The sequence below is a fragment of the Sebastes fasciatus genome, chromosome 1 (genome assembly GCF_043250625.1).
Source record: "Sebastes fasciatus isolate fSebFas1 chromosome 1, fSebFas1.pri, whole genome shotgun sequence".
In the NCBI taxonomy this organism is placed as follows: Eukaryota; Metazoa; Chordata; class Actinopteri; order Perciformes; family Sebastidae; genus Sebastes; species Sebastes fasciatus.
In genome coordinates this window covers 30,038,351-30,055,833 of record NC_133795.1, presented here as the reverse complement: position 1 = coordinate 30,055,833, position 17,483 = coordinate 30,038,351, and the positions used below count along the sequence as shown (strand labels likewise).

At 39.4% G+C, this 17,483-nt stretch overlaps 1 protein-coding gene across 2 annotated transcripts in view; it reads right to left on the bottom strand.

Moving 5' to 3' along the window:
• The window catches only part of ppp1r16b (protein phosphatase 1, regulatory subunit 16B), a 108,387-nt gene extending 98,469 nt beyond the window's left edge, over nucleotides 1-9,918 (bottom strand). For both annotated transcript variants that reach the window (XM_074642385.1, XM_074642393.1), the window contains exon 1: nucleotides 9,744-9,918. The gene's annotated coding sequence lies outside the window, so the exon portion shown is untranslated. The remainder of the gene's footprint in view (nucleotides 1-9,743) is intronic.
• Between the last annotated feature and the right edge of the window lie 7,565 nt (nucleotides 9,919-17,483).

Sequence of the window (17,483 nt, the reverse complement as noted above, 5' to 3'; positions counted from 1 at the left end):
CTTCTCTCTTGCTCTTGCCTGTCTGAAGCTCTGTCCCGCTGTTGAGTCATTTCGCTGCCTAATGATGGTTTGAGTCTCCGGCTAAGACCCAGCCAGAGTAAACAGAGCTTAGACTCAGCCAGCCTGCAGTAAGTGTCACTTCTAATCCACTACTAAACCAAGATGGGTGCGCAGCGAGCCTGCACTGTCCCAGTAACTGCGGGCATGGCCAGAACGAGAGCTATACATGTTGATTTCTCATTTTACTACACGGCAGAACAAAGATCTGTCTGTATCTGTTAGTTTCAGATAAAGCCAAAGGCAGGCGAAATAGATGAGAGTACAGTTGATCTCTACAATCTGTTCTTCCTGCCACAGTTTACATAAAAAAAGGACGGTTGAATAAAAAAAGTGGCAGTCATGCAACAAACACTTTGATAACTTATACTGGATGAAGAAACTACTTTCTTCAGGTTTGTGAATTTCTGATTTAATGCAGTTATAACGTTCACACTGCTAGTTTAGTTTGAATCTGGGACAGTTAATCCTAATATATGAACACTATTTTTCCAATCTCGTGCACTAAGAAACTGAACACCTGAACGTGGTCAGAGATCAGTTCCTGTAAGATGAGTGTGCGGTGAGTGTGCAAGCAGAATGCAATCCCAGTGGAAAAAAACTCATGTGCATATATCATGATGACGTTATTAGTTATAGCACTGTTTGCAAGAAAATGCTTCACTGAGCACAGAATAACATGCTGGCCCATCTTGATGCCACACAATATTATCTTCCAAGTAGGGCAGTGGAAGTCTTCTTTTTTTCTCTCTCTCTCTGTGCTCCGCTCAGTAATTCTCACATCGCTCCACTAGCCGTGCACTATTGTCAATTTTCCTAGAATAATTCAAACGTACCGCAGATTGGAAGAACAGGAAATAAATGTAAAAAAAATAGCAGGATTAGAGGGAGGTGGGACAATCATACTCAAGTTTAGATTAAAAAAAAATAGTGTGAAGACAGTATTTGGGGAGTTGTTTGAAGGAAATAATGGAAACAACATAAAGGTGAAATAAAAAAATAAACATTGGTTCTCAGTCGATATTGGGATCCAGATTGACGTTGATTTTCTATTCTACCAGGACATTTTAATGGTGCCAGCAGCTATGGATTACTTTAGTAATAAAATATTCTACCGATTGTTCTATCGATTAATCAGATTAAAAAAATCTTTTGATTTATTAAGGAACAATAGTAAACATACAGAGGAGAACATAAAAAGGAACAACTAATTGGTTTCCTTTTTAGAAAAATCTACATTTTTATTGCTTAAATTGCATGCAATAATATTATCTGTCAAGACTAAACCCATTTAGTGCATTTAAGTGCCATATTACATTCTGGGTTTCAAGGCTCCAGACTAAGACGCCTTAATTCACAATGTTAAGAACCCCTTTTAGAAAAAAGAGCAGAGCCACATCAAAACCCACTTGTTCCTGTATACTAAATTTCTTAGTGGAGATAATTAGATAGCTGGTCTAAAACCCAGCAGGGACTTTGACCCTCAGCAGCAGAAAACTGACCATGTCATTGTTTCAGAGCTGGTGCAAGAGAGGGCCACATCTACCCACTTCTTCTTTAAGTCAATGCTGCAACTGGTGCTGATCAGTTTGGACACCAGCCGCATCATGTCTAGACACTAATACATTTAAAACACTCAGTCTCTTTGGAGGATTCCTAAAAGAAAGCTTTCAGACAAACTTGTGCTCATCACTTCTTAAAGAGATCCAGCTGGTCACACTTCAGAGGAATCCTGCACTTTGAAAAATCAGAGTGGAAAGAGCATCGGTTCTCGCTACTTTATAAAACTTTAAAACCTTAATGGGAGAAACATTAGTGGTTAACAGAGTGTGGCGTGTGTGTGTGAGCAGGAAAGTGTGTTTGTGTATTGAGGGTTTTCAAGCACAGTGAGCCATCGTCCAAGAAGAGTATAAAGAGAAAGAGAAGAGAGAATCGACAAAGAGAAGAATCAACACCAAAGGCACAAACACACACACACACAACCCTCAACTGCAGCCTTGGCTCTACCAGGCACAACCAAGCACCAGAGTGAGCAGTCAATTTTAGACCAATGGTTGTAGAGCACAGACAGACAGAGATAGAAGACAGAGCAAACCAGACATTAAAGACCCCATCTCAAACAGCAGAGGCAGAATTCATAAACGCGCACACACACGCACACGCACGGACGCACGCGCGCACACACAATTTCAATAACACTTCCAATGTTGGCTGATTTTTGTCTTTGAAGTTCAACAGCTGTGTTCGTCTAATCTAAGAGGCATTTTGCTCATCAGGAGAGCAGAGTGAAAGCATGAATCTTTATGAATAGTGAATATTTTTAGAGACTGTATAAAGAACTGTTGGAAAGCACTGCTTTTCACAAGAGGAGAAACAATTTCATGATTTCCAAGACACTCCAAGAAGAAAATCCAATTCAAGAATTTCATGTACACATGAGCAATCATGTGCTGAATTCAAACTAGACCAGAGAGGCTTGCTGCTCGTGTGCTTTCCACAACAATGTGAGGGAAAAACCTTCACAATGTGCAACCCCTCGGTCAAAACGGCTTCCTGTACACAGAGTGCAGGCCACAAACTCTATGAGCTCACTTCCTGTTCACCACACTTCACTGACTCTGATTGGTCGGTCTGCTTCTAAAAGACACATTCTGCACGAGATGTTGGGCTTTAATACAGAAACACACAATGAGCTACAAATGCAGCACAGGGTCAGAAAAAGGATGTAAAAACTCAGTGAGTTATAAAGTACATTTAATATGCATAAAAGACTATAAAGACAATGTGTTTTACTTTTGTTTTAACACACTGGTTGCTCCAAAATGTAAACCTTAAATAAACTAAGAAAAACAGCCTTGTTTTAGGCTTGTTGACGTTGCATTTTTTGAGATGATATAATGAGGCTTTGTGTGTGCCAGATCACATCAGAAACTGGCAGAGCAAAATGTATTCATTTATTCATTCATTGGGCCTGATGGGAGGAGTTGGAATGAGTTATGGAGGAGGTAAGAAGGGTCATGTGTAATGAGGGTTGTTTTAAGTCTAACACAGTGGGTTTAGAGATTTGATTAGGGCAACTAATGAGCATTTTAATTCCCGATTAATCATTTGGTATATACAATGTCAGAAAATAAACCCAAGGTGACGTATGCAAATGTCTTGTTTTGTCCGACCAACAGCCCAAAACCCAAAGATATTCAGTTTATAATGATATGAAATAGGAAAGAAAACTAGAAGGCCACTCGGGCCATTCCCTTTATTGCAATGTTAATGACAGTGAAAAGTAATTTGTACAGTATATCAGCCCTGTGTTTTGGATCCGCTCCAAAATGGGTTCTTCCTTGGCCCTTGCTACATTCGGCCACCAAGTTTAATGAAAATCGGGCCAGTAGTTTTTCTGTAATCTTGCTGACAAACAAACAAACCAACAAATAATCTTATTAATAATTCAGCATGAAAATAACTAGGGCTGTCAGTCGATTAAAATATTTAATCGCGATTAATCGCAAATGAATCGCACATTTGTATACGTTCTAAATGCACCTTAAAGGGAAATGTTTCAAGTAATTAATACACTTATCAACATGGGAGTGGGCAAATATGTTTGCTTTATGGAAATGTATGTATATATTTATTATTGGAAATCAATTAACAACACAAAACAATGACAAATATTGTCCAGAAACCCTCACAGGTACTGCATTTAGCATAAAACAATATGCTCAAATCATAACATGGCAAACTCAAACCCAACAGGCAACAACAGCTGTCAGTGTGTCAGTGTCCTGACTTGACTATGACCCATCTTCATTCACATATCTTGAGGTCAGAGGTCAAGGGACTCCTTTGAAAATGGCCATGCCAGTTTTTCCTCGCTTAAATTTAGCTGATGTTTGGAGCGTCATTAAACCTCTTTTGCAACAAGCTAGTATGACATGGTTGGTACCAATGGATTCCTTCTTTTTCTAGTTTCATAAGATACTACACTCTGGCTTTAAAACCGAGCGCGCTGCAACCTCCAAAGGATCCATTGCGTTAATGCGTTAAAGAAATTAATGACGTTAAAACTAATTTGCGTTAAAGCGTTATCACGCTAACTTTGATGGCCCTAAAAATAACTCAAACGATTCATCAAATATCAAAACAGTTGCAGATTATTATTCCAATGATCCGATTCTTCGATCAACTAATGGATTAATCGGCTAATTGTTGCGGCTCTAGATTTGTTTGAAAGTTTTGATTCGGTCACATGTCGGGGGTTGCTTTTGGAGTTCGTAAAACGTCAGCACCTCACATTTGCACATTAAAATCCACCAATGTTGAACCTTTACAAAAGCACCACAGAAACTGACTTCCCTTTTGTGAGCAAATCCACTGAAAAAAAAGATTTCAGTCTTATATTGACTTATATTTATATTTTGTATTATCTTTAAATTTATATGTATTTCAGATCAGTTATAAATAAACACTGGTGTGACTGAGCTCCTAAGAAATAGTGGAGGAACCTGGTTTTGACTGGACAGTGACCATCTGCAAATTAAGAGCCACACAAACAAACGCAGCGCTGATCGATTGGGATGACATGATGCTTAATCTCTTCTCTACAAAACAATGATGCCTGAGGCTTTATCCTCTCAGTGAGGGGTCACAAGAGGGGTTGAGATATCCCAGCATGCATCAGCAGGGGATCCACTGATCCCATAACAGCTGAAAAACACAATCTGAAGAATACTAGTATAATTCACATGCCCACTGGTTCTATCTATTTTGTCTCACACTAGAACCAGATCACAACCCTGTCAGTGCAAATAGATGAATACACACCTGAGAGAAACACAAGATATGGGAAGATGCTAATGCTTTCTTCTGGTTTAACTTATTTAGGAAATGTGTGTGAAGCCATATCTGAACAACTAACACACAAGTATTAACCCTGAAGCCAAACCTGCATATTCAGATCAACATCCAGGGAGGGACAAGGTCAACAGGTGTGTATTTTTTAGAAACTTGATTACAGAATGATCAAGAGACGGTGCTGTGGACTTAAAAGGCCTCTAAGCAGCCTTGATAGCTGCCCTGAGATTTGCCTGTCTCAGTATTAAGACCACAGATTAGCAGACAGCGCCTGGTTGGTAGCTGTAATCAGAATGCTGATCTAGTATAATCGCTTCTCGATAGTGATCAAGCACATTGGTTTCAGGCACGGCTCAGAGAAGACGTCTTACGCAGCAGGAGGTCAACGAACAGATTTTCCAAATCAAACATGAGACTTCCTGTGAGGACTGGGAAAGAGGAAATTGTACTTTATTTAAGCAAAAATGTCATTAAACATCTTATGTGATGGTCTGTGTTGACTTGCTTTGATGTCAGTCACAGCCTAGCTCCACTCCCGAGTTGTATTTAAGGATAAAGTGAAGCCGGTGTCTTTCAGTGCGCCTCCTGGGCCGCTGTTCTGTTTCAATATTTTATGAGCAACAGCCAAATCACCGTGTCGGAATAATTAAACATCAGTTAGGTTACAAAACTACAGAGAATATATTATGGAGGCAGCTCATCAGTGGAGAGGAAGTACTGAAGGAGAGCAGTGAGGCTCCTCAGAGACCAGAGACGGCTCGCTCAGACACTCAGAGGAATCTAATTTTGACATTACGCCATATACAGACTAATGATTTATCGTCTGAAATACCAGAGGAACTGTTGGCTGTAATGTGAAGGAGGGCATTGCTAATGTAGTCATGTGTGCATTTGATACAAACAATAATGACAAGAAATCATAGTGGTATTTGTTTGTTTTTTTGTGATATGTTTTGCAATGTATGAAACGAACCATAGACTGTATTATATAGATGGATGACGCGTCTCTACTTCCTCCCACTGTACAAAAGTAAAGCCATAATATCCACAGTCTGCGCAGTAGTGATAGGGGGGCTAAAACCACGGTACCGAGGTTCCGCCCACACGCTCGCCTGAGCCAATGACGAGCCAAACACAGCTTGTTAGCACGAGTCACCGAGCTTCTACGTTAGCACCACGGTAGCCGTTTGGCTAGAAAGACACAACAACTAACCATAATTCTCTATAACTACATTTATGATCAAATTGACACATGTTCTATAGCACAGACTCGTGACGGTTATGGAAAGTTAAAGTTACATCTCCTCTCTCGTACATTTCCCGAGCCTCCGGCTCCACGACTACTTCACTCAGAGCAGCTGTCAATCATGACGTCTGACCCCCTTTTCATAGCATCAAATAATTAATTCAAACCAAACTTATCAGAAAAATGAACACTTCAACATACATCAGCGTGATAAGAACTACCTAAATTGACAGAAACCATCTTTGGGAAAAATGTATTTAAATTGTGTACTTTGACTTTTTAGTTTGGCTCATTTCCAATCCGCTAACATGGAGGGGGCGGGATTTATGACCGATCCTGCAGCCAGCCACCAGGGGGCGATAGAGACGGTTTGGCTTCACTTTTGGGGAGCTGCCATGTTGTCCATCTTTATATACTTATCTACCTATGATCAGGTTGACGATGTGCAAACGATGTTACCTTTTATTTAAAAAGTAACATAGATGAGAGCTGACTATATAAGCAGATCAGGCTGGTGTCAAGAAACACGAATAACTCTTCTCTCTAATTGATGTCTGGTTCTTAATCATCATCTCTTAAATAGGTCAATTGCCTCCTCGCCAAAATTGTCTTTGTTAGGTTTTGGGTTGTTTATTTCCCTGTGCTTTTCTGCTGCCTACCACACATGGTGACGTAAACCTACACTACACTTTGCCTCTGTGCACTGTGCCCTGCAGCTCAACCTTACAATGAGCACAGCTCCTACTGCTGCTGATTATGTGTAGAGAGCAAGCAGCAACCTCCGGTGCTGAGAAATTAAGCCAATGCGGAAGTGCCAAAAACTGCAGTAGAACTGCATCGATTAAACGATTAGTTGTCAATTATTAAATCCATACACAAGTTATTTTGATAATCGATTGGAGTAATTTCTTAAGAAAGAAAGAAGTCTAATCCTCTGATTCCAGCGTCTGAAATGTGAATATTTTCTGGTTTCTTTACAAGACAAGAACAAACAAAACAAGACATTTGAGGACTTCATCTTGGGCTTTGGGAAAACCGATCAACATTTTTCACCATTTTCTGACATTTTATAGATCAAACAACTAATCGATTAATCGAGAAAATAATCAACAGATTAATTGACATTGAAAATAATCGTTAGTTGCAGCCCTAAACTGCAGTTCATCAAATGGTTCCAAAAGCGAGTCAATCCCCAGAGACCCCCACGTTAAAAGGCTCAAACTTATAACAGAAATAATCATGTTTACAGCCTGGTACAAAAAAACGGTTTTGTTCTCTATAGCTAATATCTCCGTTCATGACAACTGGCTGTGTCCTCACTGCCAAGATGACGACGGACGGAGCAGCCCACTTTGAGCTTCAATAACCTATAGGTGACGTCACGGAGACTATGTCCATGTTTTATACAGTCTATGGTAGAGAGCCAGGACAGCTTAGTGATTAAGATGCCAAACATGAACAGCAATGTCCCCGCTTTGAGTCCAGCCAACCTTTGTTGCATCTCTTTCTCCATTGCTTCTTGTCATCTTACCTTTTTTTAAATACTTTTAAAATGTGTAGAAAGCCTGAGAGTTTAAGCTGAAGAGACTTGCTTTTACGCGTCTTCTTTCAGTGTCAGAATTTCACTTAAACTATGCACATGATATTCAGCCCTGAGCCTTGTGTGCATTCAATATAAGGTTTGTGGAATCAAACATTACAGTCCGGATGCGTGACTCTGATGTACACCTGCAGCTCATTTTCTGGTACTTGCATGTTTGCATGCACAGATACACGCTGTATGTACAGTAAAGTGTATCTGCATGAGGGCAGATTGCACCGTCTCACTCTCTACCGGCCCATTTCTAACATGAGCTGACAGCCGGTGCAGATGCTGAGAGGAACAGCAGGAGAAAAGGAGCACACATGACGTCTCTCCACACATCAAACATTTAAAAGGCCAATGCAAACAGGCAGGTATGAAGTCAGCTACCTTAACAAAGTGTACATCTGGCACAAAGTGACACTAACAAAGTGAGCATGTTGAACAAGAGGCAGTGACAGCGAGAGACAGAGCCTGTGAATGGTCTGATGTCATCGTGGTACAAAAGGACCTCATAGATATTTAATGTGTCTGTTTTATAGTGGTGATGATTGGTTGTTGTCAGCAAATAAAACAGCAACCACTTTGATAATTAATCATCTTCGTCATTTATACGAGGAGTTCTCGCTCTTTTCTGTTTTATATCATCGTAAAGTGAACATTGTTTTGTACTGATGGACATTTGAATATGTCACCTTGGACTGGAAAATGTGAAAGCAATTTTTCAGTTTTCTAGCATTTTATAGACCAAACAACCAATCAAGAAATAATCAGCAGATTCATTGATAATGAAATGTATCGTTAGTTGCAAACCTTCAAGCAAATAGTTGGTTCCAGCTTCTAAAATGTGATTTTCAGTTTTTTTGTCAGTTCATAGTATATTTGTGTAGAGCTTATATTGAATACACTTTTCCTGCCTTTTAGTAAGAGATGTTGTGAATGAGGAAATAGAGTGATTTAATATGACATTTTTTTTTTTTTTGTCATTGCAAATTGAATATTTTTGAGTTTTGTAGAGCTGATTGGATTAAAATAAGCAAATGTTCACTATCTTCTGATAGTGAACATCCACTATCTCTAAAGCAAATTAATTGAATATGTCACCTTGGACTGGAAAATGTGACAGCAATATTTCAGTTTTCTAGCATTTTATAAACCAAACAACCAATCAATAATAATCAGCAGATTCATAATGAAATGTAGTTAGTTGCAAACCTTTAAGCAAATAGTTGGTTCCAGCGTCTAAAATGTGATGATTTTCTGTTTTTATGTCATTGCAAATTGAATATGTTTGAGTTTTGTAGAGCTGGTTGGACAAAACAAGCAAATTACTTATTAATAATTATTATTATTATTATTATTATTATTATTATTAATAAATCACTATTTTCTGATATTTTCTAAAGAAAATTAATTGAAAATACAAGTTAGCAGCCTCCAACAAATCTATTTCTGAAGGCTAAAAACATGTTGAACATATGGCAAAAACTGAAGGTCTCCACATATTTTCCATTCAAAAGTTGTTAGACACTGCAACCTCAGATAACAAAGCACAGCCTTGGTGAGCTGACCTCACTTCAGTAGACTTATAATAAAGTCACAACAAAGTGAATTCCTGCAGCTCTCAAACTGTGTGCAAGTGGTAAAGTGTATATATGTATATATGTGGTGCAGACATGCAGTAAGCCATGTGTGTAACAGTGTAACAGCGGTGTAATGGTCTAACAACATCCCGGAGGAGGATGTAGGAGCTGCTCTGCTGATCTCACACCGTGTCGCTCAGTTCACCAGCAGCAGGAAACGACGCTTTTCACCGGTTTAATCTCACGTTACTGAGGCGTTTAGTGCCGGTAGAAAGGCGGTAAAGTGAGCTAGCTGTAGCTAAAACTGCTCCAAGAAGAGAGTCGGACATGCCTCTCCTCCTCTTCCTCCTCTACTGAGAAAAACCCCCCTTCTCGTTTAGTTTCAGTCAAAAAAACTGGCAACTAAATGTAGAGCACTCACCTCAGTCCGGGTCGAGATGTTCACACGGAGGAGAGAGAGAAGAAGAGGAGAAGAAGAGATATCCTGGAGGGTTAAACTTGTCCCGTTAGTAGAGAGACAGACAGACAGACAGGGCTGAGGAGGAGGACAGCTCAGTGTGTGTGACTCTCTGTGTAAATGTGTGTGTGTGTCTGCAGAGTCCCTCTCTCTCTCTCTCTCTCCACCACCAAGTCTCTCCTGCAGGGCGGGGCTGAGAGGAGGAGGAGACTGAGGAGCTCTGGGTATGAGCAGGGGTGCACTAAAGAGGGGTACAAGACACCACCAGGGCCACCACCACCACCACCACCACCACTTCAGCAAAGTTTTGTTTTATTGAATGGAATGCAATTTACAAGAGATTTATTTTTTATTCATTTTATTTAAAGGAACTGTTCAACATCTTGTGTAAATACGCTCAGGCACTTTCTTTACAAGCACATATAACTGTATATAAAGTGGACGTAGTCACCGTGACGTCACCCATTGGTTTGCGGACAACTGGTGCCTTCAAATGAAACTCGTGAGCTCGTGTTGACAACATGGGAAGTCGTGTAAACGATATGCTTGGCATTCAAGAAGAAGAAGAAGAAGAAGAAGAAGAAAGGCACTTTATTAATCCCCAAGGGGAAATTTTATTTTTTCACTCTGTTATATTTTACATATTACATAGTGCACACAGGCCCGAAATACACACACATGCACAAACAGGACCTACATGCATGAAATTACAATATATTCACTTATTATGTACCGAAATATGAACGTCCATGGCCTCCGCCATTTATTGGCAACGTCAACAAACACGTGACAACTCCTAAACTCTGAGCTTTCAGAAACTTTTCACCCACGGTGTTGTGAATACAACAAGAGAGGGGCGTTCATATGAACCCTTCTAGTGAATACGGAAAACACGACCCCATTTGAAGGCACCATACGGTTTTGAAGCCTCGAGTTCGGCATTTTGGCTGTTGCCATCTTGGTTTTTGGCCATTTTGTTTTTTTGCGACCAGAAGTGACACGAGAGGGTGGAGCTAAGTACAACCGAATGCTGAATAAGACATTTTTAGGCAACCAAAAAGCTATAATTAACTTTCATGAACTGAAAACACACTGTGAAAGGGTTAAAGTTGTAAAGCGAAAACACGGACAACTCCCAGACCGGACAACGCCGTGGTAGCGACCTGTCAATCACAAGATAGCCACGCCCTAAAGCATACCCTGCTTTATGGTCTATTTGACCCTAAATGGGACCATAATTTACTAAATGAACATCATGCTGTATTGAAGAAGACTTGAAACTAGTGATTGAGACTATAAACTCATATTTACAAAGTTTACTGAGGTAATAAATCAAGTTTTCTCATAGACTTCTATACAATCAGACTTCTTTTTGCAACCAGAGGAGTCGTCCCCTGCTGGCTATTTGAAATAATGCAAGTTTAAGGCACTTCAGCATTGGCTTCACTTTTCAGACCCAGAGGTTCTGTTTGCAAGACTGAAGTCAACCAAATACAGAAATGCTGCAAGTAGCATAGACGACAACAGAAACTGTTTCCAGGGGACACTAAAATGTGATGCACACGGCTGGGACATGCTTGTTGTTGCCATGGTTTATGACTGATTAAGTTATTGAAGTCAGCTAACCATAAGGGGTTTGGAAAATGAGCTAAAATGATTTTCCGGTGGGACAAAAAGTGTGTCCTGGCCTGCACATCAGTTTTTAGTGTCCCCTGGGGACAGTTTCCGTTGTCGTCTGGGCTATTTTCAGCATTTTTCTTTATTTAGTTGTATTTTCTGTTTTTGCAGCATTTTTTCTAAATTCTGTGCATGTCCTGTCAAATTGTTGAATTGTCTCTCCCCCATATATTCAGCTTCATTGGCCAAGTATGTGCGGACATGTAAGGAGTTTTACTCTGGTTCTAAGTTGCTCTCAGTGTATTATTACAGATAGTTACAAGAACAATTCACAGGAAGATAGAAATAGACAGCTGAAAACAAGGACAACAAAGCTGAGCTAAGATAGATATAAATAAACATTATGTACATACAAGTATATATGTCTATATACACGTCAAGTGTGTCTGTTATTACTATTATTATCTGCCTTGATGGTACAATAATAGTTTTGCATGAGCCAGCGGTTAATCATTCAATCACTCAAACTCTTGTTTTGGAGCTCTCAACATAAGGTTACTGTATATTGGGGACATATCCTGATAAAACTATATTTTTCCACAGACTTCCTATTTAATGTATTATTTAGGAGTATTTTTACTTGTCTTAATGCTCATGAGGTGTCAAAAATAAACTGAAGCTGAAAATAAAATCAGTGCTTTGTCTGCACAGCCTCTCTGGTGAGAAGTTGGTAGAGAGCGTCTCTCTCTGAGTCTCTCAGATTTCTCCCCCACTCTTTGGGAGTTCCTCCTTTACTTTCTGTATCTTTGCCTACTTATGTCGCCTTTCCTTTTTAAGTCTCTCTTCTTGTTGTCTTTCCTGTCTTTCTGTGGTCATACCTCGAGTAATCAACCACCCACCACATATCTTGATTCTAGTACAGAGATCTGCCCATTGGCACAAGATAATGGTGCTCATACATTTTGCTGCAAATGAACATTTGAGATGAAGTGACTCTTTGAGATTTGATGTTTTTCAAAGGAAGAATATTGATAGTTCAGATTTGAATGTTTTATGTGTCTCGTGCTCATACAATATGCAAAGTGAAATGCAGGATGGCATACTTTTCAGGCTGTGCGTAAAAAGGCTAGTGTGCAATAAAGAATAATACATAAAATAGGAATAAAAAATAGCCTACATATATAAAGGATACAGATGGGTCACCGATGTAAGACAAACAATATAATAGCATTTGGTACATGCTGCAAATGTAAAGGGTTCAGAGGACAGAGGCAAATATGTTTTGAAATAAAGCATAATGCCACAGGAGCAGTTTCCAGACCAGTTCATGATGCCGCCCGTTAGGATGCTCTCCAATAGACTGTCTTTAGGAGCCCCAGAGAGACTCTGAATATCTTATGCTGTCTGAGGTGGTAAAGGTGCTGCCTCACTTTTCTTTCCTATTTTCAATTATTAATCATTCAATGATTCAATTACTACTATTGTCTAGTAAAGAAAAAACTGCTGTCTGCCCTGTAGACTCCTGGGGATTCCTCAGGCACGGAAGAATTTAAACTTCCAGCCATGTTGGCGATCAAAGTGCTCACTTCAAGGCACTTTAGGTCAAAGATCTCAATATGAAGACGTCACCAAGCTTTTGAAACATGACAGGTAATCTACTGTTGGGAAAGATAATAATCATAAGGTTTTATTACTGCATTTGTGCCTCGAGATTTACAGTATTTACTGAAATAACATAATATCCAAACTTGGCAAAAAAGCAAGTATGCACATGTTGACAAAGACACATGGAAGACAAATATTTTAAAATGGAAACACACTGTGATCTGAGAATCTGGGTCAGCACTAATAGTTGATGTAGTGAAGTATTTGTTCATACGCTCCCCTTTCTCCTCTTAACCCTAATCTTCATGGTCCCATGGCAGCTGGAAATGACGGGCAGGCTTAAGACTTCACCCTTTACATATTTTATGGATTTGCACTTGCCCCACTTCTTTCAATGAACAGAAAGGGCTGGTTGTTTTGTTGGGAGTGGCACGACTAAAAACAAAGACAGCAAAGTAACGGTTAAGCATGAGGATTATGTCTTCAAATCCTTCAAGTTGGCACTCAAGTTTATTCTGGAGCCGTTCAAAACTCCAATGGGAAGATGCCAAGAATTAGATGAGATGATTGATACTACTCTCTTGTTCATGAAGTATACAGCCTGCAACCATAGACTGTATATGTAGATGGACGACGCGTCTCCACTACTTCCCACGGTGCAAAAGTGAAGCCAAAATATCCCATATACGGGAACTGCCATCTTCAGATTTTGATGTCATTTGGAGCCAAGTCTGCGCAGTAGTGATCGGGGGGCTGAAACTGCGGTATCAAGGTCCCGCCAACACAACCGACCGAGCCAATCACGAGCCGAGCACGGCCGGAACTTGCTAGCGTGAGCCACCTAGCTGCTACATTAGCCGTTTGGCTAGAAAGACACAACAACTAACCATAATATCTATATACAGTAACTACATTTATGTTCAAATTGACATGTGATCTATTACACAGACTCGTGACAGTTATGGAAAGTTAAAGTTACAGTACAAGTCGAGCTTCTGGCTGTGCGACTACTTCACTTAGAGCAGCTGTCAATCATGTGTACTTTGACATCTCCCATCCGTTAACATGGAGGGGGCGGGCTTTATGACCTATACTGCAGCCAGCCACCAGGGGGCGATTGAGATGTTTTGGCTTCACTTTTGGGAAGCTGTCATGTCGTCTATCTTTATGTATAGTCTACGCCTGCAACTGGTTAGCTTAGCTTAGCATAAAGATTACAAACAGGGGGAAACAGATAGCTTGGAAGCCCAGGAAGTCACTGCCAGAAAATAGTCTGCCCCATAACACCATGTAAAGATACAGCATGCTAATTAGTGAGCTTTAGAGGTGTGGGTAGGTGGGTTTTGTTCCCTTATGGAAAGACCCAGGCTAGTTGTTTCCTCCTGTTTCCGGTGTTTATGCTAAGCATGTTCTTACTCCAGCTGTATGTTTAATGGACAGCTATGAGAGTATCAATCTTCTGGTATTAATCTTCTCATCAAAGTCGTGACAAGAAAACAACTATTCCTTTAGCTTTGTCCAGGACAGGCGTGAAAATGCTGACTGTAATGCGCTTTGAAATGATTGATCTGATCATTAAGCGCTAAATTTGAAAGTGATTTTTCAAGTCAGAAGCTTTCCATCATCAGTTTTTATGGTTTGCAGGCAGACAAAGAGACACGATGTTGGTGATTAATGAGACGAGAACACATATACATAAAATATCTGATGCTGCTACAGCTCTCTTCTCGAAGAAGCGTTGCAGGAAAGACAATCTTTCTCTGTGCGATGCAAAAAAACTGTGTTATAAATCTGCTCCGATGACAAACAGCATGTCTCTCTGCCCTGCATTGATCCACTTCTCTCCCTTATCTTCCTCTTTATTCTCTCTGTGGTGAAGACTGGACCACTGCCAAGGAGCTGCTGTGAGCAATGGGTCCAAGTTGTCAAGTCCCACCATTAAGATATTAGCACATCAACGCAGACGGACTATGCTCTTATTATCAACCACTTTAAACGTTTTTTTTCCAGAATCAATTGTATAACAATCAGACTGTTATTTATCACAATGCAATTTAGTTATTAATGCATTGCCCTTTTTTTTTTAAAGTGCGCTGCGGCTTCTATTATTGACTGGTGTCCTGTGGTTAACAGCACTGAGTGAACAGACATGGCTGTCAATACCATAATGGGCTTTACACTGAGGATGCTTGAGTATTGAAGTGGATGTAATGTTTCACCAGTTTCTTTCTGTCTGTAACCTCAGAAAATACTGCATAGATGCTTCTTTATACTTCACTATATTTCAGAGAGAAATATTATACTTGTTACTACATTCATTTGACCGCTATAGTTACTTTGTAGATTCAGTTTTTACATAAAAAAAACGTGATCGGTTCATAGAATATGATGGACTGTAATAGTTTAAACTACCTCATAGAATATAAAGTTGTTATACACCATGAAGATCCTGCTTACACATTAACCCATCAGTATCAATACTCCAGTAATAGAATACATATTAATATAACGCCATTCTGCTGCATAATGAGTACTTTTACTTTTGATAAAGTACATTTTGCTGTTGATACTTACATTGTAAGATTTTGAATGCATGACTTTTACTTGTAACTATAACAGTAATACTTGAGTATTTTTACATTTTTAGTATTATTGTTTAACGGTACAGTGTGTAGGGTTTGGCAACATCTAGTGGTGTGGTTGCAAATTGCAACCAACTGAGTTCCCATCCACTCACTCCTCCCTTTCCAAGACTGCGGTAACGTGAGCCACTGAATGCAAAACTGTGGTAACATAGTATTCTACAAACAATGTGCATTATTATTCTGCACTTCAGTCCATTTTTAAAAAAAAAACTCTCTACCTCAGTTCTTATCCGCAATATACTCCATATTTGACATTTCCTAATCCCCCGGTCTCTATATCTCCTATATTTTATTATCCAGCACTATATCACTTTTTGCACTCTATTCACATTTTTAATAGTCCTGTATCTCAGTTGTTACCCTGCACTATATTCATTTTTAACAGTTTTCTTCATCTCCTGGTATTTTTATATCTGGTATATTTTTTTTTATACTTGTACTTCTTACTTGTGCCTTTTTACTAATACGTTTGCTTTGCACTATGGAACTGAGATGCTGGAAACTTGAATTTTCCTCAGGATCATAAAGTTACTATATCTATCTATCTATCTATCTATCTATCTATCTATCTATCTATCTATCTATCTATCTATCTATCTATCTATCTATCTATCTATCCATCTATCCATCTATCGCCATTCGCCTTGCTCAGAGGCCATTCCTACCATAATAACACTACTTTAGGAGCAGCAGAATACAGACGCTGATTGTCCTTCAGAATAATGAATATAGTCTGGGCTTTTGTATTCTCATAGACAGATGCCTACGCAGTTGTCATGCCTCTCTTTCTATATGTCTGTTAACATCCTTCTAGTGTTAAACTCTGCACATACTGTACATTATTCTGCACTATAAAGGTCAAACAAAGTGAAGTAATAACAAGCGAAATACATTTTTGAGTGAAGAGGGACTTTAATGTGTGCATTAACCCTCAAAGCAATGCAAATGTAACAGTTGGAAATGACACATGTTGTCTCTGAGTTCGTTCAACTAGCACATAAGAACACTTTACAGGCATGGAAAATTGAAATAGTGTCTGCTGCTGAATTGCCTGTAAGGGCTCCGGAGGGGGTTGTATCTCCTGAGGACAGCAGCATTTTTCAATAGCGGACAGCCTCGAGAGATTTGAATGAACTGTGAAAGCAACAGTGTGGAGTGTGAAGGGAGATGAATGAAAAAGGAAATAATTGTTTGCAACTGATCTCTCGTTTTTGTGATAACTCTCACAGACTGATCTGCAATCTGCAATGCTCAGTGATAGAAAATTATATTTTTATTACTATTCAAAATGGTTAAGGTGGCTCTGCAGAATCCAGAGAATAAAAATAAATCACCACATTCACTTCACCCAAACTGCTGTAACTCTTTTGGCCCTTCTGAAAATGTCTTTCCAAAAGTGGAAAGACATTTCACTCCACACATTTTTCTACTAAAGAAAAACTACATCAGCCATTGACCTACAAACCTGATCACCCCCTAAATTTTTTTGCAGTCTCAAAAATCTGAATGTGGTAGATTTCTTTTTTTTTTTTCCTTTTGCAAAACTTCTGCTGTGCAAGCGTTACTTCTGAGAACTGAGAGGATGGTGTCATCATTATGGCCCCAGGAAAGATAATCCACAATAGTGTGTTTCCTGGGAGCACTTACTCTGGGTTATTTGCATATTGCTGATGTCTCAGTTGAAGGGAGGAATCCTGAATTTAGCAGCTGGAACAAAGCCATGGAAACACATGAAATGTTTTGCTTTGTTTGATTTTTTCCCTGTATTCTATTTGAAGCACTTTGACGTGTTCTGATCCACAAATTTATCATGACAGTTTCTAGTGAATACAAAGTG